This window comes from Ascaphus truei, chromosome 12 (genome assembly GCF_040206685.1).
Source record: "Ascaphus truei isolate aAscTru1 chromosome 12, aAscTru1.hap1, whole genome shotgun sequence".
In the NCBI taxonomy this organism is placed as follows: domain Eukaryota; kingdom Metazoa; phylum Chordata; class Amphibia; order Anura; family Ascaphidae; genus Ascaphus; species Ascaphus truei.
Window position 1 is genome coordinate 33,791,902 of NC_134494.1, and position 25,622 is coordinate 33,817,523.

The 25,622-nt window shown below is 42.6% G+C and overlaps 1 long non-coding RNA gene across 1 annotated transcript in view; it reads right to left on the bottom strand.

Moving 5' to 3' along the window:
- Window positions 1-1,707: 1,707 nt before the first annotated feature.
- LOC142464113 (uncharacterized) overlaps window positions 1,708-25,622 on the bottom strand; it is a 32,604-nt gene continuing 8,689 nt past the window's right edge. The window contains exon 3 of the long non-coding RNA XR_012787601.1: window positions 1,708-1,906. This is a non-coding gene — a long non-coding RNA (uncharacterized LOC142464113). The remainder of the gene's footprint in view (window positions 1,907-25,622) is intronic.

Below are 25,622 nucleotides of genomic sequence, written 5' to 3' on the forward strand. Positions count from 1 at the left end.
GGAAGAGATGCTCAGAGCCCCATCTTAGTAGAGCTGATACAGCTACAAGTGGACCAATGCCCCTCACCCTGCAGGGGGTGAGGGGGAATATCTAGCCTCACCCATAGGGCCTACCCTGGGGGTGGAGGCAGGGGTATTGAGGCCCCATCAAGACCATCCTGCCGGGATACAGTCTGGAGGATAAGGAGGGAGGAAGAGACCTTGTTCATATGTGGAAGTACTGCTGCTAATGAACTGCTGCTGTGTATGAGCTAAGAGACAATAAAGACATTGCTGTTTTACACAAAGATACTGTGTGAGAGACGGATCATTCGCCCTGGGACCAGGGTTTTCTCTGTAAGGGTCCTATCCCACATCCCTGGGACTTATGGAGATGGAGGCGCTGCACCACAACCACTAAAGAATTGAGGCATATACCTCAGAAGCCGGGCCCTGTTATCCCCCACACCAACGCGGGAGACTCAGGCCCTCCTGTTACAAGCAGGTATGCACCAACATACACATGTAGCCAGCCCTCAATACACCTTAGAGGCATGATCTGTGTCTGGGGGGGAGGGGGGCATGGGCTACAACACCTTTATATTAATCATGATATTTCTAGTTAGTCTCTTTTTCAGAATTGGATTTGGGTATGCAGCATACAGTTCTATTAGCCGTACTGACCCTGGAAAACTCCCATCTATTTAGGTCCGCAGAACATTTAATTGATTCAGCACCGCAGTTCTGCTTGATTCTTCTACACAAGGTTTTGGGTAGTGATGGAAAAACCAGCGTAAATCCGTTCCCAGGAATTTCCCGGGCATTTGCTTCAAAATCTGTTCCCCCCCCGGGAAAAATCCGCAGACAGATAGTTACAACTTCAATTAGTGCGGATTAACTAAAATCTCCCTACTCGGTTGAACGGCTTTAAAATGGCCCTCCCCGTTGGGATTAACAGAAATCCATTCCACGCATTGTGTTTATTTCTAATCCGTCATTGAGTGCAAGAAAAACGTATCACAAGTTTATTAAATGTTAAGTTTTAACTGCCCCAGAGTGCACCTATCAATGTGCTTATAGCTAGAGATAGGGTGGTAATACACCCTTCTCTCTAATTTTGGAAAAATATTTCTATTTAGCACATCTGATGCACCCAATGCCACTCCAGGCATTTGTGGGTGAGACTCATATGTACACAATACACTATATCAACCTTAGTGAGCAGTATATACTCTTTTGTAAGAAAAAAGTATGATGGATTAATCTGGCATAGGAACATTTTAAAACCCAACGACGTATGAATCCATTGTTAAAAAATCCCAACTGGAGCTTTACTGTACAGCATGCCACGTGATGTGGCCACGTCCACTTATCTGCACAACGATTTGAGGGAGTGAAAGGGTGAGATAGGGACCCTTCTACTATACATGCCTTTTTCAGGTCTCAGCTTTACTTGCTATGTACAAACTTAATAAATGTGTCAATGATTAAACAAAAATGCAATGATTAAAGAAGGATTTAATACATTTGAAATGTTCTTTTAAGGTAGCTTCGAATCATTTCAAGATATTTTGTATACTACGCATGAAAGAAATGACTACGCTCTGCATACTGTACGCCAGTTATCTACAAGCTCAATTCACAAACTTTAGTTAGAATCTTCTTCTGATACGTCACTCATACTGTATCTTTCTAGATTTTTTGCAGACTGTAAAAGTTTTCACTGAAGCAAATGTTAAAATAAATCTAATGAATGCGCTTTAAGTCTGCAACAATCTTCTCCGATTATTATCGCTTTGTAACAAGAGATTGAACATACACCACAGCAGGAGACAATTTCTTCTGTATGGTTGGGGTCCGCATTCCCCCCCACCCCAGGTTCATTCTGTGACAGTACAGTCTGGCGCTCCTTCAGCAAGTGAGATATCTAGAGAAGTTATAGTAGAAAATAAATGTCAGTGATTCAGAAATATACTGTACGTTTGCTTCTGCTACTAGGAAATGCTCCGAAATGTACGATATGGTACTAAAGTATTACCGATGGCATGCAGGAGGTGGAGATTGATGAGGGTGGAGGCTACAGAACAATTGGAAGGATATACTGTATAAAAAGTTGTTATTTTTTCTAATTTACAGATCTACAGTTTAGTTTTTCTAGTATCCAATCAAATTACTTTACACAATCTCACCAATCCTGCTCTTTTTCTTTGTTGGGCTCATACACATTTGAATTCAAGCAAATATCTCTAATTATTGCATTGCGCCTCCCCAATAAATGCGGTATGCAGGAATGATATATTATTTCAAGATATCCTTGCGTAGCATTGAAAGCAAACATTTTGCCCACTTAAAACTGTATTTAAAAAGTTCTAAAAAGCCCATAAGCATTTGATTCACAATCTTTGCCTATGAATGCCAGTATGCTTCCAGCAGGCATTGCTTGATTAATACTTTGTTTGAGTTTGTGCCTGAGGGACTGTCTTAATTAGCAAAACCCAAAAGATATCCTATCACTACAAAGACAGATTGTGATACGGAAAAATACAGATAAAGAGTGTGTTCATGATTATAGAAAACATTATGTACGTAAGAAAAAATGAGAAACAATTGTACGTCTGCATGGGACATATTGATATTAAATCCGTTGCATGTGTTATGGTAAACAAGTCCTTGGTCCACAGATGTTCAATCACTTCACAGGCCAAGTCATTACCATTGTGTATGTTGCCCAGCCATAACCACTATGATTTTGTCTCCTTCAGTGATCAGGGCTTCTACAGTAGCTCCAACAACAGACAGGTAATGCAGATCACTGTGTTTATAATACATGATGACCAGTTAATAGAATGACAGCTCCCCGGAAATAAAGGCTTTGAACCATTGGTGGCGAACATTCAGCCCTCGGGGTCTACGCCTGTTACCCTCAACCGCTGGCCGGTACCCAGCAACCCCCTCGCGCCCCAGTGCAAATGGAGCAGGGATGTTGCTGCAGTGAATTATTGCTTCTCACTGCCCCCCTCAGTTGCTTAATAACAAAGTGCTTGTAAATACTGGGCCTCTCCTTTCCTGTGCTAATCACTAGCTCACTGTGTAAGAATACGAAGGGGAAAGTATTCACTGATGCACTGGCATTAAATATCTGACCAGAAGGAATGGGGAGAAGCTACTACAAACTGCAGCAACATTCCTTCTACCAGTGTGCATATGTAGCCTAGTGCCACTGGCTATGGGTTTCCCGGCACTGGCACATAAGTCCTGGTAAGTGCAGGCAGTGTTAGGTTAAATCTTTCCTCGTGAGCCAGCATGAGAGTCCCGCAGCACACTACTGATTGTATCCGAGTTTAGCCATAGCCAAGTGCAGGCTAGTGGCCATTGAAAGCATCATGCCTGGGGGTGTGGTTATAGGTGTCAGCACTGTGGGGTGATGCCTGTTCTGCCTCCAGACCTGCCCAGTTTTGGGGCAGAGTCACTACCCCTCCCCCCAGGTATATGATGCTTCCATCCCAAATTATAGTGAGATTCCAGGATGTAGCCTGCTCCATAGTGAGCGAGGTTGTTCTACCTCACCCCATCAGGGGGTGAGCGGGTGACGACTAGCTCCAAGGGCCTCAAGCCTTTTTTGGGGCCTAGTCAGGGACAAAGCGACCGTCAGATGCGAGGGAATGTGTTAATCTGTAGGGTGTGACAAAGTACTTCTCTTGCATGGGAGATGGAATCTGCTGGCCTACCTATAAATGGAACACTGTTCAATGCCTCCCGTCTAACTTACTGGAAAGGGGTTCCTGTGGGGTCACTCACTGATCCCTACAGGATGGAGGAGCTGCACCAGACGACGTTCCCTTACCTTTCCCCATACAGTACCAATGCGGAAACTCAGGCTTCCGGACAGACAATAGGTGAGCCCATAGAGCACCAAAATACACCTGTAACAGCCAGGGGGGGGGGGGAGTTAAGGGGGGAAGAGGTGTTTTATATATATATATAGTCCTTGAAGTATATCATGTTGCATACCACAGTTTCCTCCATAAAAAGTGAATCAGAATGATATTCCAATACTATTCAATTCATCACCATAATCATTTAGTACTATAGAAAATAAGGCCATCCCAATTATTCCATATGATATTACCTAGAGTAGTTTGTAAATAATAAAAAATTAAGTACTGTAAGTAGAAAATTATGCTTTCAAAGGCAAATAGATGAGTCAGAATATTTAACTGCCTTCATACAAATAATGTAAAAAAGAACCTGCAATTGCAAATATAATTGAAATCTTTGAGAAGTTAACTATAACTAATTGGATAAAACAATTTGAGACAATCTATTAATCTATGAACATCACTGAGAATAATGATGGTTTTGTTGGATTATTTGCAGTACTTTTCAACTCCTACAGAATGAAAATACAAAACATTTGATGTTTTAACATTAAAAAAAAAACTGTGCAACATCTTATCTATTTTAGGATTCATTTGCTGGTTTCAATTATAATAATTTCTTGTGAACTTTACATGTTTTTCTGGATCATTCAACAAAACATAAGTGCTTATAAAGCATTGTCAGGTCTGGGTAAGAAATGGTCATACACAGCGCATGAGCTTTATTCAACAGGGTCCTCTGAAAATGTAGAAAAACACAACGTTTCAGTGGATATATCATAGTGAGCTCATATCAATAATGGCCAAGTGAAAATTACTGCAATCAAAAATATGAAGATTATCCCATGAGCCCCCATTCTGAACACAACCTATGATGCAGGGTTTAACTGCATGCTTTCAAATTAGACACTGTTACAATACCAGCAACTGAGACTGAAAAGCAGAACTTGCACAGTGTTTGAAAGGGGTTCCATTTGATATAGAGTCCAATTTGAACTTTGAATTCATCTCTCTACATCGGCATCACAGCCCCCCAACATATCTCACTCGTTAGTTTACCAATACTTTTACTTGCGCTTTTCAATTCAAATACTATCAAACTTCCATAATAAAATAACTAGTGTAAAGAACTATTTGTATTAAGCATTAGAAATCAAGTGATAGAGAACATTTAATTAATATTAATGAAGTGTAAGGACATTTGTATCCATTACTTGGGAATATTGCATTGATTGACATCTCCATCAACACGTAATCTGCCAATGTCTCGCTTCCCAAAACCTAAGCATTGAAAAACACTGTACAGTACATTTTTAAATCAGATGATACATTGATGATAGACATACAGTTATTCTGGTCTTCATTAGTCTTTTATAGTCAGCCATCTTTTGATTCTTAATGACATTGGAGTTACAGTGTCCCTGAACACCTTGGAATCAGTAGACTTGACGAAGTCTCTGGCTTGAACTGAGTTATCTGACTAGTCTAAGACATCTAAGATTGATGAACTACAGAGTGAAAATGTCCTTAGGTGAAATAGGACTTCAGATGTAATGAGGAGGAAACACAAAACTATAGGAATGTTAATGTATTAAACTGAAGCATGAAAAGCCTTCTGTGGTTCACATAACCATGACAATGAAGCAAATGTTCTGTCAGAAATTTCAGAATGGGAAATGGCTGGATTAACAAGAATTAACGGCAAATGTAATAACTTTTTACATTCACCTTGTTTCAAGGACCTTTAATTTTTAGTTAGAGCTAATACCCACAAAAAAGCTCTCTTTTCAGGGAAAGTTATCAGAAAGGTTTAACAGACATTTCAGTTCCTTAGGTTATTCAAGAAATTGTGTTTCTTGCAGATAATTCTGCTTTATGGATTAATAAATAACATTCTTCTCTATCTGGCTTCCCTTCCGAAACGGCAGCACAATTTATGGTACAACATTGTTGTATATTTCTGTGTTCGGTATGTTGTTTTGCCTTTGGAAGACTGCGCTATAAAACTTCAAGCAACAAGCAGACAGATTGAAAGGTCTCTAAAACGATGTTGAATATAACCTTTGCAGTTAGAGCAGGTCAGAATAGGCAAATAACAATTGACTGAATTTTTAAATATACCTCACTTCTTATTCACAAAACAGTTCTAAACCATTAAGGCACATTTCAGACCGTGATTTATGATTTAGCATTGCTATATATATATTACGCAGTACCCCTAAATGTCTGATCTTTTCAATATCAATTATCAGAGACAGGTGTGTGTCTGTGTGTGTGTATATATATATATATATATATATATATATATATATATATATATATATATATATATATATATATATATAAATATATATATATATATATATATATATATATATATATATATATATATCACCCTATCTCACCCCCCAAATAACTAACTAATTTCCCCACTCATGTCACCCACCTTCTCCCCCATGTCACCCAACCCCCTTTTACAATATATCTATCCATCATCATCATCATCATCATCATCGTCGTCGTCGTTGTCGTTGTCGTCATCATCATCTTCATCATCCCTTGTCGATTTACTCCAGAATGATGGCTGCTCCAATTATTTTGCAGTTATTGCGATTACAAGCCTCTCCTCTCCACGTTGTTCCCAAAAAAATTCTGATTTCATCCCCTCATCTTACTTTCGTCATCGTCTTGGTCTTTTAATGCACCTTGGAATTCAGTCAAGTACAGTCTTTGTCCAACGACAGCCATTTTTCTTGTGTTATATCCAGACCATTTTAATGTATTCACCCATGTAATGACAGACTTTTGTTTTGTTTTCAACCCATTCATTCTTTTTCCTGTGTCTTTGGGTATGTTACGCTTGCGTACGTCGCTCATGGTGTCTGGGAGACAGAGGTGGGAGAGTATAGACGGAAGCTGTAGACAAGGATTCCAACAGGAGACAAAGTAGGGAGCACCAGGAACACACAGGAACAGACAGGTTCTAGGGAGCGGGAACGAGGCGGAAAACACACAGTGTCCAGGAGCACAAGGATAAGACTACCATGCTCAGGCAAGGAGTAAGTGGGAATGACAGTCTTTTAAAGAGCCATTCCAACTGAAACAGAGTTTGGCTTGCTCATTAGGAAATTAGGCCAGGAAGCAAGGTGGCCACGGTTGCCTCAGTGTGGTTGTGACGTCACTTCCTGTTAGCAGCCTTCTTGCTTGAGGCAAAATGAAAACGGCCTCAATTGTTAGCCATGCTGATTGAGGCAATGAAACCTGAGATGTCAGACTTTCAGGGTTGCACCAGTGACGAATGTGAGTGGCTGCAATGGCAGATCCTGAAAGGATAATACGCAGCATACACCTCTCTATATCTCTTTGAGTTTTCTAATGCTTCTGCGGTGGAATTGTATATACTGAAACAAGGGTACGGTAGGCAGGGCTGGCTGGGATGTTTACAGCATCTCCCTCTGCCTAGTCAAGTCATCATGGCTCCACTACGTCAAATGTCATTGACGCCACGGTGCCATGAGGCATCATGCTTTCATGGCAATGCGACATCACGTGACGTCCCGTTGTCATGATAATGCCAATGGACATCGTGGAGCCATGATGATGGGACCATGCAGGAGGAGATGCTGGGAAATACCAATGGAGAAGGTAAGAGAGTTACAGAGGCCACCCACCCCCGGGAATCTGCTTAATTGTCATGGGGAAGACCACAGGAACTCTGTAACCGTAGGGCTTGGTGCAGTGGTACCAACGGCACCGTCATCAAGTCGGCCCTGAGTAGCGAATGTCACTTTTTAAAACCAAGCCGCGGCTAATGACAGTTCTATATGACCTTGGAATATTTAATTATCTCACCGTAAACTACAGTATGTCTCTCTTACTGTCTGATGTAAAGATGTATATAGATGGTCACAACTTCATAACAATACATTTACAACTTTGCTCAGTGTCTTAGAACAAATGACACTTCATCTTTAAGTGACCTCATTAATATGTTACAATGTGCAGATCCTAATTTTGTTTTTTCATAATGAAAAAATGTTGCTCTTTTAGTATTAATGGTGTGGAAACAGAACTTTGATTTGAAGCAAGTTAGCTAGTGATACAATAATTCACTTCAGTGTTACAGTTCCATCTTAGTCTGCATATGTTTGAGGTAATCAGCAGGTCTTTTGATTTTACAAATAGGATAATGTAGTGTTTTAATGCCACACAATCCATTATAAAAGTTTGTTTGGTGTGACACTTGTGTAGCTCCCAGCAAAACTCAACTAATTGCTATTTACCACATTTACAATCCTCACATACAGTAGCTACTGAAACAAGACTGACTTTTTTAGTGTAGGGAAAATAATTGATGATTTATGTGGTGAAACGTGGTTCTTTGGCATATGTTAGTATTATTGTATATAGACTATGCAAAAATGGTAATAGATCATATATCAACCAAGTAGTCATGTACGCCTTTATTTATTCATTAATCTCAGAATGGGTGCTAGCCAATTTTAGGCAATTAGCAACACCTATAGTATGTTAAAAGCCCCAAATTGTAACCCAACTCATCTTTTTATTGACAGGGTTAAACATTATAATTAAGTCTTATCTTTTAATTAAATGACACTTCTCCAGTTGATACAAAACACAGATGCAGCGGCCATTATTGAAACACTTCACGCGGTGTATACTTTGGAAAACCCATGTTACGGTGTGCAATTTCTTCAATTTTCTCTTCACCTTAAGACGCGAGTGCAGGGGACTGCAGAAAATTGCATTTTAGTGTTCTGGCTTTTAAACCTGAAATTGACACAGTAGCTCAGTAGTACAGTACTGTACCCATTACAATGCATTCATCTCATTGCATTTAATTGCACACATCCATGAAATTCAAACAAAGCAACCGCGATAAATACGTGTGCCTGGGGCGACTGGTCATGTTAATGCCGCGTGGAGCACAGCAGAGCACACGGAAACGGCGCCGTGATTTGTTCGAATAACGGCCGCTGCATCTGTAGGACAACAAAATAATGGTTTGCGTAAAAGGGTCATTGGTGGTAATTTAGTTGAATGTACATCCTGTTTTTTTATGTCTACTGTATGTGAAACTTGATGCACAGGAGTTTTACAATGAAGAGGACACGTGACAAAATGGTAGTGTAATCATTAACATCAGTCTTATTCCTCTACTATTTATCTTCCATGCTTCAAAATCCAGGTGTCTGTATGTTTTTCCATTGTCGATGTCGACTCATTGAGTGATGGAAAATCCTTTCGACACGTTGTTACACAGGTCTCTGTGTCATTTATCTTTGTGATTTCCTGTACCGCCATGTTATGTTTGGCATCACACTGTGCACAGCATGGTGTGCACGACATATATTACCCTCCGGGTTATAACAATAAGGCATCAATGAGGAAGCATATGTTATCATCTAAAAATATGTTTGATAACTGTGAGTGATGAATGAGGGTGAACGAGGCACAGTATGTATCACTGCATTTTTATTTACCAACATATCATATCACCTTATTTTCTTTTTCTTAGAGATTTCATTTAAAAGCAGATTCCTTGCTTTATCTCAAATGTATTTGAACCTGTTTGAAACGCTAGACAGTTTGACCTTTAATTGACTAAATCAGGCACTTCTGAGTTAATAGGACATCAGCCAATGTTGGAATGACTATGTTCCCACTAGAAATGTTCAAAAAATAAATACGTTTTATTTCACATTTTTACTGATAATGTTGCCAAGCTTCAGAGCTTGGCATTATTACACTTCAAGCTTCATTATTACACAATGCGTAATATATGCTACATTTTTGCCAGCTTCCAGCGGAATGTCTCCATACATTGTGCCAAGAGGGAGAGTGATATATATTTAAATAGCTAATTATGCTAATTGAAATATGCAAATAGACTAGTTTAAATATGCAACTATGCTTATTTCTCAGGAAATCTAACACATAGGGATTGAAGAATTTGAATGCCTAATCTTGAAGCCTTTCCACATATAAAGAAAGCATTGCAGGTTGCAGCTAGTAGATTTTTTTGATTTAAAGCAGCAGTCCAAACTGCCGTTTCCCCCCCACCCCCCATTTAATATGTGCATCAATACAATCCACACAATGATAAGTAATTAGCTAAGTTGCCGATCGATCCGCTCCCCTGTAATCGATCTGTGAAGATTCGGCTTGTGGATTCACTAACTGGCTGCCAGTGCAGCAGAAGAGGACCAATGATGAAAAGGTCTGTGGGGAAGATCATGTGACCAAGCAGTCACTAGATACATTTGGTGCACTGCTAAAGAGAGGGCAGGGCTCAAAGGGGTGTGTGCCAGAGTCTCAGAAGAGGAAGGGGATGTGACTTTACAGTATAATTCATTGCTATAGAAACAAAAAAATGCTTGTTACATTATAATACATTAAAATGTCATTCAGAGTTGATAAAAAAAATGCTACAAATATTTTCTCACAGTACAGAACTGATTTATTTAAAAAAAAACACACATGTAGGATATTGCTCGGTCTGCAGATTTAACCTGTTACCCTAATACTATTATTATCATTTATTTGTAAAGCCCCCATATATTCTGCAGCATTCTACTAAACTCTATTGAAAATAAACGTGCGTTACCTTTTATGGGTAGCTGTTCAATTTTTTCCCACTAAAAGATTCTTTCTGGACACAAAATAACTGTGAATTGTAGATAAAATCAACTCTTTGGACATTAGGTTAGAAAAGTTCACTTTGCACTCAAGGTGGAATTAGTTTGAAGATCTAGACACCAATGCCCTTTTCAGATATTATTCAATATCATAAAGGTCAATACAAATGGCTTTTTTAAAAGTTGGTCTAGAAATAATGAACCGTCTGCACTTTTTGAATAAAAGTCCAAATTTCAAACAACATAATTTCAATAGTGTTTTGCGAGTAAACCCACAAACTGAAAATGCCAAATCGAATTGTGCTTAATTATCTATAGTACTATTGTAATTTCTAGCAACCCAAACATAAAACAGCAGGGGTTTATTTAATTTAATTCTTATGTTTTGAAATAACATAATTTTTATTGTTTTGCTGTTTTGGTGATAGATAAATGTTATTAGACTTTTTAATAATTTTATTGTTGGGGTGTTTAGGTGCTTGTGTATTTATTTTATTATTGTGTATTTTTGGCCTTAATGGTTTTTATCAGGTTGAACATTGAGTGCTATAGTGAATTATCGTGCCCATATTATATGGTTATGATATACCACTGTGACAATCAATGGGTACAGGGTGGGTATAGTGGTCTGGGGTGGGTGGTTAGGCCTCCCCGGTGGGTAGCGGGGGACGGGTGTGAACCCCTTAATTACCATAGCGATTATTAATCTCTTAGGTGATTAAGGGGTTAGTGGTCAGTAGATTGTATTTTTTTATGTACTCTTGCTGGCTACGGAGGACATGGACCTGCAGTATGCTGATGAAGACGCCCATCATGATGGCAGGGGTAAGTATAACATTTTTTATTTACTTTTTGTCTGCTGGCTGGCTAATGTTTGATTTTATAATGGGCAAATTAGCTATTATCCATATCTGGATAATAGTTATTTTGCCCATTAATGTACTGTATGTGTTAGAGGAAGTGGTCTGCTTCTAAAGGAAGCAAGGGGGAGGAGGCTACAGGTGGGAGCAGTGAGAAGCTCAAAAGTATGCTGTGACAGGGATGTTACCCAGCAGCTGGTTTATCTCACACTACTATAGCTGTTGCCTAGACTATCAGAGGTTGTGGGCACAGATCCTGTTGGGCCTCTGACACCAGTACCCCTTTCCTCACAGGTTGCCTTAGCCCTGTCAACCCAATATAGTTCTTTTGGAAATCATTTTAGGAAGTGTGCAATGTGAGTAATTTAAATATACTTTGCATATCTCCTTAGCATATCCCCCAGGTAGCTGAGGTGTGCATTTTGGAGCAGAGGGGTATCTTCCTGTGTTATTTGGGAGGTTTTAGGGGAATGTATAGAAGTCGATACTCCAGCAAAATATGAGGCAGATGGGCCTTTTTGAGACTGATCCACGCAGTGGCGGATTTCCCATTAGGCCCGGTAAACCTTTCTGCCTCATATGCATTTTCTGCACTCTCAGGCCTATCGGACCTAATGGGGATGCACTTACATGTGACGGCCACCTCCATTCTGCCGCCCCCACCATCTCCGTTGTGTCAAATGATGCCGCGAACACCCCAACGTGACATCACACAGCCGCTCATTGCAATGGCAACGTGACGAAACAACGTGAAATAACATTGTGTTACCATGGCAACGGAACGCCGTGCTCTGTCACGTTAATGACGTCTTAGTCATCATTTGACGTTGGAATTCCAAAGAGATGTAGGGCAGCAGCAAGGAGACGGACGACACATGCATGTGCCTAAGGACGGCGGATTTTCAAATCCACCGCTAGGTCTACGGCTAAAAGGAAGTGTCCGAACATTGTTGCCCATTTCTATTCTGGAGGCACATACAATCGATCTACAAGCATTTATTTAAACTTAAAATAGTTGCTGACAAGAAGCTGTCGGCCTTAGGCAGTAACTGGGACTTAGGATGTCATCGTTCTTGATTGGTTCACATGTGGGAAGTGTCCCAGCTGCCAAATGCCGTCTTGTTAAATAATGACATTTCCCTGAGACTGTACGGTTTACCAGTGCTGGAGTTCTAGGAGATTTGGTTGAAAAGGCTCCCAAAATAGGGGTGTCAACAGAGAGGATTGCTGCTTTAAATATTAATTACCAACTAAGGCATTGAAGTTATGATTGAGTTATGTAAAGCAGCATCTGCTGAAGAGCATGAAATGAGTGCATCCCCAACAGTGATCACCACTGGAAACTATCAGTGCAGAACTATCTTAAAATTCTTCCACATCTCAGCAAATGGTTCAGCACACAATTATCTTATGTACTGCACATAAAATTGTTCTGTAAGTAGAAAAAAAGCTCAAATAAAAAGATGATCAAGGAGGAAGAAATAAACAATCAGATAAAATGTTACCATTATTGATTTAAGTCAAACATTCACAAATACCCTAAAATGGACTTCCTGTACTGAAGTCTCCCAGCAGTACATTGTCACTGAGGTACTACAGCAATAACAGTGTTTTCTTTTATTTGCATAAGCTTCTTTCATTTATTTAAAAAGGTCTTTGTGATAACCCAGATGGGCTGTTACCAATTTGTTAACTACCTTTCATTCAGCTCCTTGGGCAGAAACTAATTTCTTTATTTGAGAGCATTTGTGTCATGTTTTTTATTTAATTGGATCAAATGTAAGATACACATATATATATATTTATTTATAAGGTCACGTAAAGGTCACCTGATTTCCGGTAGCAGTGTGAGGAGGGCTAGAAGGGAGAGTGCCATCCATCCCACCGATGGTTATCTCCGGAGCTTCATTCCTGTCGTTCTGCTTCCTTGAGCCCTAGTCTCACTGAGCTGTTACCTTACCTATTAGTAAGTTTGTTTACTGTAACATCTTGTTGTGTACTCGTTGGCCTGGCCACCATGCGGTTTTAAAGTTTAGGAGCTTTTTTCTAATGTGTTTCCTTTTTATATATAATGTTTTTTTATATTCATGTGTATTGCATACTTTTGCTCTTTTTCCTCAAAATATATACATATATATAGATACATATATATAGATATATATAGATATATATATATAGCAAATGAAAATATTACTGTATGCTCATTTGCATGTCTTAGACAGGTCTGCAACCCCGCCTTTCACCATTATCACCCAGCACACAGCACTTCCACTACAGCAAGGGATTCTGGGGAATGACATGCAAATGAGAACACAGTGACACCTTTTGTCTCATACACTATCTATCTATCTATCTATCTATCTATCTATCTATCTATCTATCTATCTATCTATCTATCTATCTATCTATCTATCTATCTATCTATAAAACCAACAGGGCACATAGTGTTACACATAGAATTTGGAGGGGTAATGCTTGTAATCTAGTAATTTGTGACACAGAGGAATCTTCATAACATGACCCTAATATTTCTCTTCCACTCTTAAAGCACGGTATTTGGACAGATCACTATCTGCACAGAGTATGCTTTGATTGCATGCGATATGTATTCAATTGATTTATTAATGCAATGGCATGACACATATTTTTATACACGTGTAACCATGCTGTAAAATGGTTGCAGTCATCTCTCCTGCTGACAGTAAGGCCTGGTAAGTTATGGGCATGCCAGCAGTAATCATGGAGGTTTGCCCTCACACCCTGGTGAGGTGCCCTATGTATGGATGGGAGTGGTCACAGGTTCTGACTCCCTGGTTGGTGATGTCAGAGTTGTGTCAGCCCCCAGAGGATACATAAGGCACAGCACTGATCAAAAGTTAGTTCAGAGATTGTTGCTAAGTAGTTGGAGGAGTTCAGAGTTGGTACACTACAGGACTAATGAGACGGTGACCAGGGACCTGGCGCAGAATAGACATCCCTACGGGGATAGGGAATCCCTACATTAGGAGGACAATACCTTTCAAAGGGAAGTACGGTGAACAATGGAGGGCTAATTACACCCATTGTGGAGGGCAGCTGGCCCACCGTACTAATAAAGATGACTCTGATAAAAGATACCCTCATGTGTAAGTGTGGAGTAATTACACAGGGGGCTGCACCACAGAGGAGTTCCTCACCAGGACCATCCACAAGCGGACGCTGGGATCCTGATGAGGTGGAGGCGCTGCACTGGATCTAGGTAGGACTCAAGCACACTACCTCAGCTGCCTGTCTGGGTTGGCAAATCCCCACCCACCATCATGCGGGAGACTCAGGAGTCCTGTTGCCAACAGGTGCACCACCAGACACTACCATGTAATGGGGACTGGTTAGACCACAGGGGCCAATGTGAGATTGGGTGGGTCAGGTCAGTTCAGAAAACCTGTTACATTTTGGAGGCGCTGCTGAGATAGACCTGTCAACAGGACAGGCTTTTGCTAGGTCACTTGGAAACAGGGAGAAGTGTCTGCTGCCACTTTGTGCTGCGTTGGGACGGACCTAGGGGTAGTCAGGGGGCTGATGGCGTATGTCAGTTCACAGGGACGACCTAGGGGCCTGAAAGGAGTGGGGGGTTTGGAGCCGGGCTATAGCTGTCCTAGTCACCTTGAGGTAGTGCTAGTTGGTAGGATGCCAGAAGGGATAGCCTGTTAACGTGGTCAGGAATCCTGGAGAGGGTCTGCGCTAGGCTAACCAAGACAGGTAGACGCCCCAGTATTGCATGGAAGCCCCAGAGTACTCTAACCCATTCCAGACCTCTTACCGTAGGGAGCACAGACTGGGAGTAGGAGATACAGCAGACACTGAGAGAGTGAGCCTAGCCTGAGGTAGTGCATACATGAGTCCAGACTACATTAGGTACACATGGTGGTGCATCAGGGCAATCTTTATTGTACCGGTGTGGTGGCTGCCCTGCAGAGAGGAGCCCCATGTACGATAACTGTTACGAGAGAATGACGACCGCAAGAATGGAGGATCCGCGCGGTGCGGATAGTCCAAAATGGCGACCGAAGGTTGCTGGGGAAAGCACACGTGGCGTGCGCCCCACTGAAGAGCAAGCTGTTGCTGACATGTCTTTTACAAGCCTGCTCTGGAGTGGAGTGAAAGCTGTGGCCGCACCGTTTTGGTCCGGTCTAGGACAACGAGGCGCCACCCTGGAGGACTGTGTTGAGGACATTGCAATTGTGGCTGATGGAAAGGACTTACAAAATGGCGGCTCCCGCTTCCCTGGGAGACCGCGTGGGCCGATGGCAGACTATTCTGCAGATGCACAAGTTCCCAAGAATTGGCCAGAAGTGGCGCCAACAGGAGAGCCCTGCCTGCATGGGGGGTATGGCGCGAAAGCTGCGGCCGCGCCTTCTTGGACAGTGACTCACTCAGCCCCGGTGCTGAGTCAAACACTTAGTCTGTGTGACCCTCCCCTAATATCAACCAGGGGGAGTGGTTTCCAGCTATGCCCCGTGGGTATGAATCCCGCGGGCCCAGGAGCCGGTGCGCTGACGGCCCCATTACCAGAAGTAGTTCCGGCAGCTGAAATTGGGTGCAAGAAAGAAGGATACTTTGCACGCAAGGCAGCTGAAAGGATGCGGTTGGAGTTGGCGGCAAACGAAAAACCCCGCCCTGTTGGGGAAAAGCGCGCGAAAGCTGTGGTCGCTCCCTCTAGGACTGAAAGAGGTGCGGCCTCAATTAAAGGACATCCTATTCCCTTGTGGGACCCGCCCATAATCGCTACTCTTGGGGGCGGATTCCAATTGTGTCAAATGAGGGCGGAGCTGAACCAAGGAGTGGCTGACCATTCAACCCCTGTTGGTCACTCACGCGGAACCAGCTTCCAGGACAGACCAGTGTTACGAGTGGCTCCCACCAAGACCATGGCCTGCTCCCCAGATGTGAACCGGATGGTTTCGACTCAGCCCTACGCAGTACCCGGCGGGGTATTGGTGATCCGTGAAGGGGGCGCGGAGACAGTAGTGGGCCTCTGCCTGCAATGCTGACTGCCCGGCGGCGCCATGGGCATGGCGGCGCGCTGTCCCCAGTGTGGCACACAATATCTGTGGCCAATGCCCACCTTCGTGCCCATTCAGAACAATGACCCAGGGGGGAATACGGCTATGCTGTCCGCCGAGTCCCCCGGTGCACTATGGACCAAGGGTGCGGATACCGAGGAATGTGACGTGGTCGGTCCGGTTACTGACCGAGAGAAAAGAGGGCGGTCGCCGCGCTCGGCGACCCCAAGTACCCTAAGTGCGGATCCCTCGGACAAGGGACCCAAAGAACCAACTAGTACCTTGGTCTGGCTGGTGGCGGTGCCCGGTGGAGGGAATGGGATCAAAAGGCCACTTACCGGAAGTGACATTGGACGGAGCCGGGTGTCCCCGTTGAAGCCGAAACCGGAGAGGTGGAGCCCAGCTGTTCTCGGGACCGGCGGGTCCAGTGGTAACGGGCGATCCACGCCCAACCTGCGGACTGGTAAGGATAGCCCTTGTCCTTGCCAGGCTCCGATGCCATCGCTCGAGGAGGAGAGGCCGTGTCAGGCCAGGACGGCGCACGTGGACGCAGAGGGACTTCCGGACCTGATTGTGGAGGAAGAGATCCCGCATGGGGGTCCATCCCAAGATGGCGGCACATCCGAGTGATGACGGCGTTTCTGGCAGAGGCGGCGGAACCAGCGGAAGCAGAGGACACGTGTCACAGCGATCGGGTGGTGGTTCCCGATCGATGAAAAAGACCCGGAGTAAGCGGAGACCGGAGAAGGGTGAGACGCAACCGGCGATACCACCGTCCAGTGGTACGGGACAATCCAAGGAAGGCGAACGTGTCGGAACCCCGCGGCTTCCGACAGCCTATCCCTATGCCCAACCCCACACCCTAGATAAGGCCCCTGTCCCCGTCACCTGTTCCCAGGGATCATCATCCAGTTTGGGGGTGTCGGAAGGATCTTTGGGGGTTGGTGAGAACTGGACTGGGGAAAGACTGAGCAGCTTTGATTCCGGGGAGGGCTCAAGGGGAGGAGGACAATTGGGACAGGTATCTAAGTCCCGGTGGGTGCCTGAAGAGGCGGATATACCTTCTGGGGAGGCCCCAAAGCATGAGAGGTGGTCCAGGCCCCGTTCTGCAGGGACCTCTGGGGTATGCTCCTGGGGAGGTACAGAGGAGGGAGACTCTCTAGAATGGAACGAGAAGCCTAGGGAGACCCGTTGGTGGGCGCCCTTATTTGTGGGGTACGTGGGCTGGATGGACCGCACGCGGTTCTTGTTACAACAAGACGACATTGTAGATTACTGGTGGGCTAGAGGGGAGTTCACGCCCGCCGAGAGGAAAAAGGAGATGCAATATCGGTGGTTAATGATAGGCCAAAATGAAATAGAACCCATGGGCCCTGACATATTGTCCGACCCCGTAGATCCGAATGAGCCCCTATCATGGGTATTACCAGGGAGAGCAGGGAACGCCAAACTAACTAGGAGTAGTAGGGCTGAAAGGGCGATCGTTGCAAAATACAAGTACTCCCATGGGTTGGAGTACCCGTACGTTCCTGAACCCCTCATGCAGGAGATTGAGGATAATAGGGACCGGTGGTTAAGGGAGACCATAGAGGAGTACATGGTCAAAAAAGGGGGTGCCATTACGGGTAGTAAGGCAGAAGAAAGGATCGAGCACCTGATAAGGGTTTGGAGTATTGGGAGAAGTGTATACAAACACAGGGTAGTATACAGGCCTGAGAGAGGGTTGCCGCGTAGCTACCATGTAACTGTTTTGGACATGGGGGGTCGGGAGGTGAAGAAACCTGATCCACGACACTACTATTAGGAGGTACTGGTTAGCATTGCGCAGGCTAAGTGGCTGCTGGTCAGGGCTTGTCTGGCGCCTTGTTACTGTGAAAAGTTGGTTACTAATTATGAGTGCATATTTCCATTTTACAGTGCTTCCTGATGAAAGGTGTTCAAATTTAGGTCCCAGCCGGGGACGGTGGGATTCACCAGGGGGAGAATGTAACCATGCTGTAAAATGGTTGCAGTTATCTCTCCTGCTGACAGTAAGGCCTGGTAAGTTATGGGCATGCCAGCAGTAATCATGGAGGTTTGCCCTCACACCCTGGTGAGGTGCCCTATGTATGGATGGGAGTGGTCACAGGTTCTGACTCCCTGGTTGGTGATGTCAGAGTTGTGTCAGCCCCCAGAGGATACATAAGGCACAGCACTGATCAAAAGTTAGTTCAGAGATTGTTGCTAAGTAGTTGGAGGAGTTCAGAGTTGGTACACTACAGGACTAATGAGACGGTGACCAGGGACCTGGCGCAGAATAGACATCCCTACGGGGATAGGGAATCCCTACATTAGGAGGACAATACCTTTCAAAGGGAAGTACGGTGAACAATGGAGGGCTAATTACACCCATTGTGGAGGGCAGCTGGCCCACCGTACTAATAAAGATGACTCTGATAAAAGATACCCTCATGTGTAAGTGTGGAGTAATTACACAGGGGGCTGCACCACAGAGGAGTTCCTCACCAGGACCATCCACAAGCGGACGCTGGGATCCTGATGAGGTGGAGGCGCTGCACTGGATCTAGGTAGGACTCAAGCACACTACCTCAGCTGCCTGTCTGGGTTGGCAAATCCCCACCCACCATCATGCGGGAGACTCAGGAGTCCTGTTGCCAACAGGTGCACCACCAGACACTACCATGTAATGGGGACTGGTTAGACCACAAGGGCCAATGTGAGATTGGGTGGGTCAGGCCAGTTCAGAAAACCCGTTACACACGTGTTACATTTCTATAGAGATACTGTACAAGATAAACAATAATCTAGAGTTTGCCCTCATTAGAGTTGTAATGACCCTGCATTGAATTATTAGATGTAAGCTTTTAAGTGTGAGGAAAGTTACATGATCTCTTGTAAAAGACTTGAGTCCATGTACTGTAACAGGATTTGTTGCATTGTACAATATCTGAGTGAGTTTTGATGAAGTAAAACAATCAACAATATTTCTTTGGTCTGAGTCATTGTGTTGTTGCTGCATTAAGGGAGTTTCAGTTCTATAGATCGGGGTTATAGGTGGATTTTTCTTTCAGCATATATTATACCCATAGGGGTTAAAACATAAGTTGTTTGCTAGAATCTTAGTTCTTGAAACCAAAAGGTTGGAATTAACAAGTTCTGTTAAAGAAGAAACTACCCTGCAAAATTACTTGTCAAATAATATTACTTTTCTACTGTATGCTCCATTTTCTCACAAGGTGTTACTTAGACGGTATTAAATTACTGGATCAAATAAACAATTACATAGACAGAACCATAAACCCTTCCCTTTGTCACAATGCCTATCAATGTCTCATGGTAACATCTTTAAATGCAAATCTGGGGGCCGTGTATTACACCATGCGTTTATGTTGTAATCCACGTTACTTTATTTCTCCAAATAGAGATGTGCCAGTGGTAAATTATTTCTATCATTTATTATTCATATTGCTCATCAAATTATTCTAATTACACTGTTTCATCATTTATTCAGTTATTCACCACTCGAAGGGAATCAAAGATGCAGTCAATATTTAGTATCTATAGAATATAGGTACTTGGAAAAATTATTAAATGTGAGAGATCTGAAGGAGAATGTTATAATTGACAAAATCTCTAGTATTTTTCTCATTACCAGAAGTTATGAAACGGCAATTTTGGTTATAATAAGCCTTCATGGAAGAAAACATCTGTTAAATGCAGTCTTTTATGATGCGTCTGATTTGCAGTGCTGATTTAGTAGGGTGAAAGATGGTTGTTACTGAATATAGAACCAGACAGAACGTCCTGATTTAAATATGTATGATTGTTTAAAAAATAATCAAAATAACTATTTCAATGGTTTCACGTACCATGGAGCTAAGTAGAGACGGGCAGAATGTTCACAGAAATCCGAATCCGCCACGAATTTGCAGGTTCCTTTCATCCGCAGATCGTTGTCAAAAAGGTAGATTTTCATTTTATCTTTTCTATCACTGAAAATCCACAGACGGATTCAGATTTTTTTTAAAAATCCAAATTTGTTTAGGGATTCCGAACCCTGAATTATGGGTGAGACACCTGTGATCCAAAAGGAGCACCCCACAGATACAGTATCTGGGAGATACACGCCGTGGATTTTACACGATTCACACCCCACACCTCCTAAAAGATTTTCATAGGAACTATGTATACTGACACGCCTAAGGTACCTTGTGAGGAGTGGGAGATTGGTGTCAGGCCCAGCAGGTTCAGAACCCGCAGCCTCTGCTTCTTCTGGGCAGCAGCTCCAGCAGTAAACGAAACCAGAACCTGGATAACACCACTGTCACAGCACATATTTGAGCATACTTTCTCTAGATGGACATCCATATTGATAACTGAGGATTGGCACTTTAACTTGTGTTTTGGTATTCATTTTGGTTCTAAAATATTTCTGTGTTTTTGATTTTGTCAAGACATGATTTGTTTTGGTTTTGAATCTTTAAAGCATTACATTGGAAAAAAAATGCTAATATTGAAAAAACCCTGAACTTTTGTGCCCATTGGTATGTTTGTGTGTGTACACATACGCTGTGTTCAGAAAAACAGGACCCCCTTTTATTTTATGTCACATTTTGCAGAAAAATCACTAAATTTTCATGAAAATGTGAGCAATTATAGATTATTACATTTTAAGAATTATTTGTTAATCTATATTCTTTGGAATTGGTGACTGTATGATGACCTCATCAAGTGTATAGTTACAAAGGGAAGAAGATAAGAACATTAAAAAGTGCTTGAGACAGAGCAAGAATTGTGCACCAAAACGCTAACATAAAATGTTTCTTAATCCGTAAAAAAAAATATTGTTCAGGAGTGGGAGCAGCTGGATCAGCGCGTTATTGATTATAATAATAATAGAATGGTCTTGTATAGCACTACTAGCTTTTATGTAGCACTTTAGAGACATTTTGCAGATGCATTCCCTGCCCTGTAGAGCTTACAATATAAGTTTTTGGTGCCTAAGGCACAGGGAGATAAAGTGACTTGCCCACGGTCCTGACACTAGGAATTGAACCAGGTTCCCATGCTTCAAACTCAGTGCCAGTCAGTGTCCTTACTCACTGAGCCACTCCTTCTCGTGATTCCCCAAATTATGTGATCAGACAGTGGCGTTCTCGTCTTCGGCGTGCGTTTCATTAGGGGGACAAACTGATCACACACTTTAAACCCTACTTTGAACTCAAACTTTATACTAATCAGGGTTTCAGATTAGATTGCAACAGTTTAACACATTTATGAGCTACGAAGGAAAAAAGCCTATTTCTCGTTTAATGAACACGAACCTCCCGCAGTGTACCTGGTACTTGTTGACATAATACAATGACATCAATTTAGGTAACATCAGTTGATTGTCTAAATTGTGCTTCTCATATAGTGTTAATCTACATAGCAGACATACACGGGAATTGAGCAAGAAATACAGAAGATATGATGAAAACCTAGAGGGGTTCCTTTTTTCCTGAACACAGTGTGTGTGTGTGTGTGTGTGTGTGTGTGTGTGTGTGTGTGTGTGTGTGTGTGTGTGTGTGTGTGTGTGTGTGTGTGTGTGTGTGTGTGTGTGTGTGTGTGTGTGTGTGTGTGTGTGTGTGTGTGTGTGTGTGTGTGTATACTGTATATTGTGGCAGTGTCCCAGCTTTCGATCAAGCACCTTTAAGAAACCAGAGCCTCACTGTGTCAGGAAGGGAAAGCCCTGCTTGGGAAGAATCCCTGTGCTTGGAGATTGAGAAGCAGCCTCTGCATAGACACTGTACATAATACCGCGCTCCTCCCTATAGAAGTTAGCTGCAGGTAAAAAGATAGGCAATACATATAGAAAAACAAAAAGAACGATTCCTGCGCTCCTACCAATTAGGCTAAGATAAAATAATATTCTCATGAAAAAGGGTATTTGGTTAAACCCTTTGGCCAAAGCATTTGTAAGCCTGCATGCCACGTCACGGCAACCCATTTAATGCAGGTAGGCAATCCTTTTCCTTGCTGCATACTCCCATAGGGCATTTTAAATTTAGTATCTCTGAAACGTCATAGGGGTAGGTTTAAATGCTCATCTGCTTTACATAGCAGTTACTGAGCCCCTACCAATTTTCCAATTAGTGCAGGTATATTACACCCCAGTGTCAGTCTGGACATCACCCTCCATTGAATGGTAGGTGAATGTGTAAGGCTGACAGAGAGATGTATATGTGTAAGTTGTATTATATTCACACCAGGGAATTTGTGCACCCTGATTACCTTTAAAGCAAAGGTAAGTATGATACTGGCTTTAGCCAGATTTTAATTGCACTACTCACATAAGCTCATGCTTTATTTAACCCCTTCAGGGATTTAACACTTTTTTCACTAGTCCATGGGACAATTATTACATATATACAGTATAGTGTAGGTACCTGCATTAAACGGGTTGCCTTGACGTGGCATGCAGGCTTACAAATGCTTTGGCCAAAGGGTTTAACCAAATACCCTTTTTCATGAGAATATTATTTTATCTTAGCCTAATTGGTAGGAGCGCAGGAATCGTTCTTTTTGTTCTGCATAGACACTGCAGCAGTAAACTGGGAGAGCCTGTGGGGGAGGTTTCCAGGAACTGGCTTACAGTAGCTGGGCCTGGCAGGGAAATTAGTTAGTTCTTGGCTGGTGAAGCGGACCAGTGGTTAAAGTTCAGTTTTTAGTGCTCCATGAGAGAGCTACAGTAGGCTTTTATTTTACGATTTTTTTTCTCTTAAAGGACCAGGTGCCAATGTATTTTGCCTGCTAATAAAACTATTAAGTGATATTCCTGTATCCTGTTCACTCATAACACCTGCATTGCCATGCTAACCAACATTAAGGTGACAGAGGGGACCTTGAGAGGCAGCATGGTCACTATATACTATATACTATACATATATACTTTTAAAAAATCTATATTTTTGACCTTCTTTAATATATAGATGTGTTTCCGGATAATCTCATCTTAAGCTCTTGTCAATCCATTGCTGCACGAAGACCTCTCCAGGCAATGATCTTCCAGGAGCTGCAGCTGAAAACCTCTCTTCTCTGTATTGCCCCAACAAATGTTCTAATTTTATACTTACGTTTTACTTTTGTTCTTAAAGAAGCAATCCAAGTTATGCATTTGTTTCTTAGTTTAAGAAAAACAACTAAATAATACTAAAATTAATAATAGTAGGGTGTCTCCAGAGCTAAACCCCATTAATTTCAGCTGAAGTACTCAGAGGGCTCCATTGCTGCAGCCTTACAGCACCTTGGGAACAGGAAGAAGTGATTTCCATGTGATCTCACTAGCACACATGCTACTGCACGTTTGGTCTGTATAGCCACAATACTCTAAGCATATCACTTTGTCTTTTGTAGACTTTGCTGGACTGTGGTCAGGTTTTCTATGTTGGTCTGTACAGCCATACAACTATAGCATTTTTTCCTAAGCGTATCTTGCTGGACTGTGTGTGCTTGAGTACTTTGGACATTACCTAGATTAATGTGGTTTATTTTTGTTAACCCCTGCTAGGAGGCTTTCATGTCTCATTAACCCCTATTTGGATTCATTCATGCCTTATTAACCCTTGTTAGGATACTATCTGGTTACTTTATTCCCTACTAAGATACATCCATGTCTCACTGCCCATTTGTTTTCGGTGCTTTCTTTGGGAAACGTGTACAGAGACTAGGGAAGTACCATTAGATACCCTGTGTCTTTTGGGAATGGGCTTGAAGAAGGGGTTCATACCCCGAAACGATGCCGCCCCCCTTTTCCCCTATACTTTTACGTTTGTTCATCCCACCCCTTCCCTTCCATCCCTCCCCCTTTTTGTATTGTGGGTTTTTTCACTCACTTTCTGTTTTGCTCATTAAACTTTTTGGTTCACCATTCCCCCATTTTGCTTCTTTTGTGTGCTGGGAACATTTATTATTTTTTAGTATTTTGCTTAGGAGGAATTAGGGTCCCCCTTGTTCCACATTGCACCTATTACCCTTTATACATTTAAGTGTGCTGTCTATACTTTGTCCTTTTATACATTTAAAAGCAATAGATTTAAAAAAAAACACACAATCACAATAATTGAATCCATTAATTGTCATTGTGGCTACCTAAGACCTCAAAGGGGGCCTAGATAGCCACATTGTCAATAAATGTTCACCTTTAAAAAAATTGGATTACTTATCCCTGCCAGGATGAAGGTCACTCTCCACATCTTAAAGGCTGAAGCTACCCAGACAAAAATCCCATTAAGAGCTCATGCCCAAATATAAAAAAAATAAAATAAAAGCACAATCCAAGCCCAATGGCAAAAAACAACAACATTACAAATTAACCCTAAACACAATGGCAAAAACACAAAATCATTCAAAATGAATCCAGGACTGATGTTCTATTTGTAATCCATAGCCATAGCCACCCTGACTGTAGGATGTTTGATTCTCCACTAGTCCCGAAGCCCTCAATCCCCATTGCTAGAAGAGCAGTCTCTGTAATTCTTTTTCTTTCTTTCTTTCTTTCTTTCTTTCTTTCTTTCTTTCTTTCTTTCTTTCTGTCTTTCTTTCTTTCTTTCTTTCTGTCTTTCTTTCTTTCTTTCTTTCTTTCTTTGTTTCATCTGTTTTGAAAGCTATTATCTTCTATCTTGTGCCACAAGATGTGGTCTCTACAGCTTCTTCCAGTCTTCTGAGATAGCCCTAGCCATACAAATTGCCAGTGGCATCATAAAAGGCCAGTCAAATCGTACATAAACCAACCCTATTGATTGATGTACCATGTGGTAATCCCACTTTTGCCTTGGATTTATGTAGTATGTGGTTCCCTAACTTGTCTTCTCGGGCAAAAGAATAATGTGGGCCACTTCAGAACCCTGGACAAGGCCAAATAACTTTCTGTTGGAAGTACCTACTGTAATACAGATGTAAGGAGGTCACCCCCGGTTCCCCTGATCTTCCTTTTGCCCCCCTGCCTTACCCCTGTGGCAGTGGGGGAAGGGGACGGCGACTTCTCCCGGCTGGCACAGCCCTCTTGTTTGTGGCACGAGCTTCGCCCATGCGCAGTAAAGATCGCGCACGCGGTCCCTGTAGAAAAGAGCTGTACCAAGAACTACAATTCCCAGCAGCCTCTGGGGACTGCACTTTCACCCTTGTCACAGGCAGCATTGAAGCCAATAGAGCTGGCAGATTCTC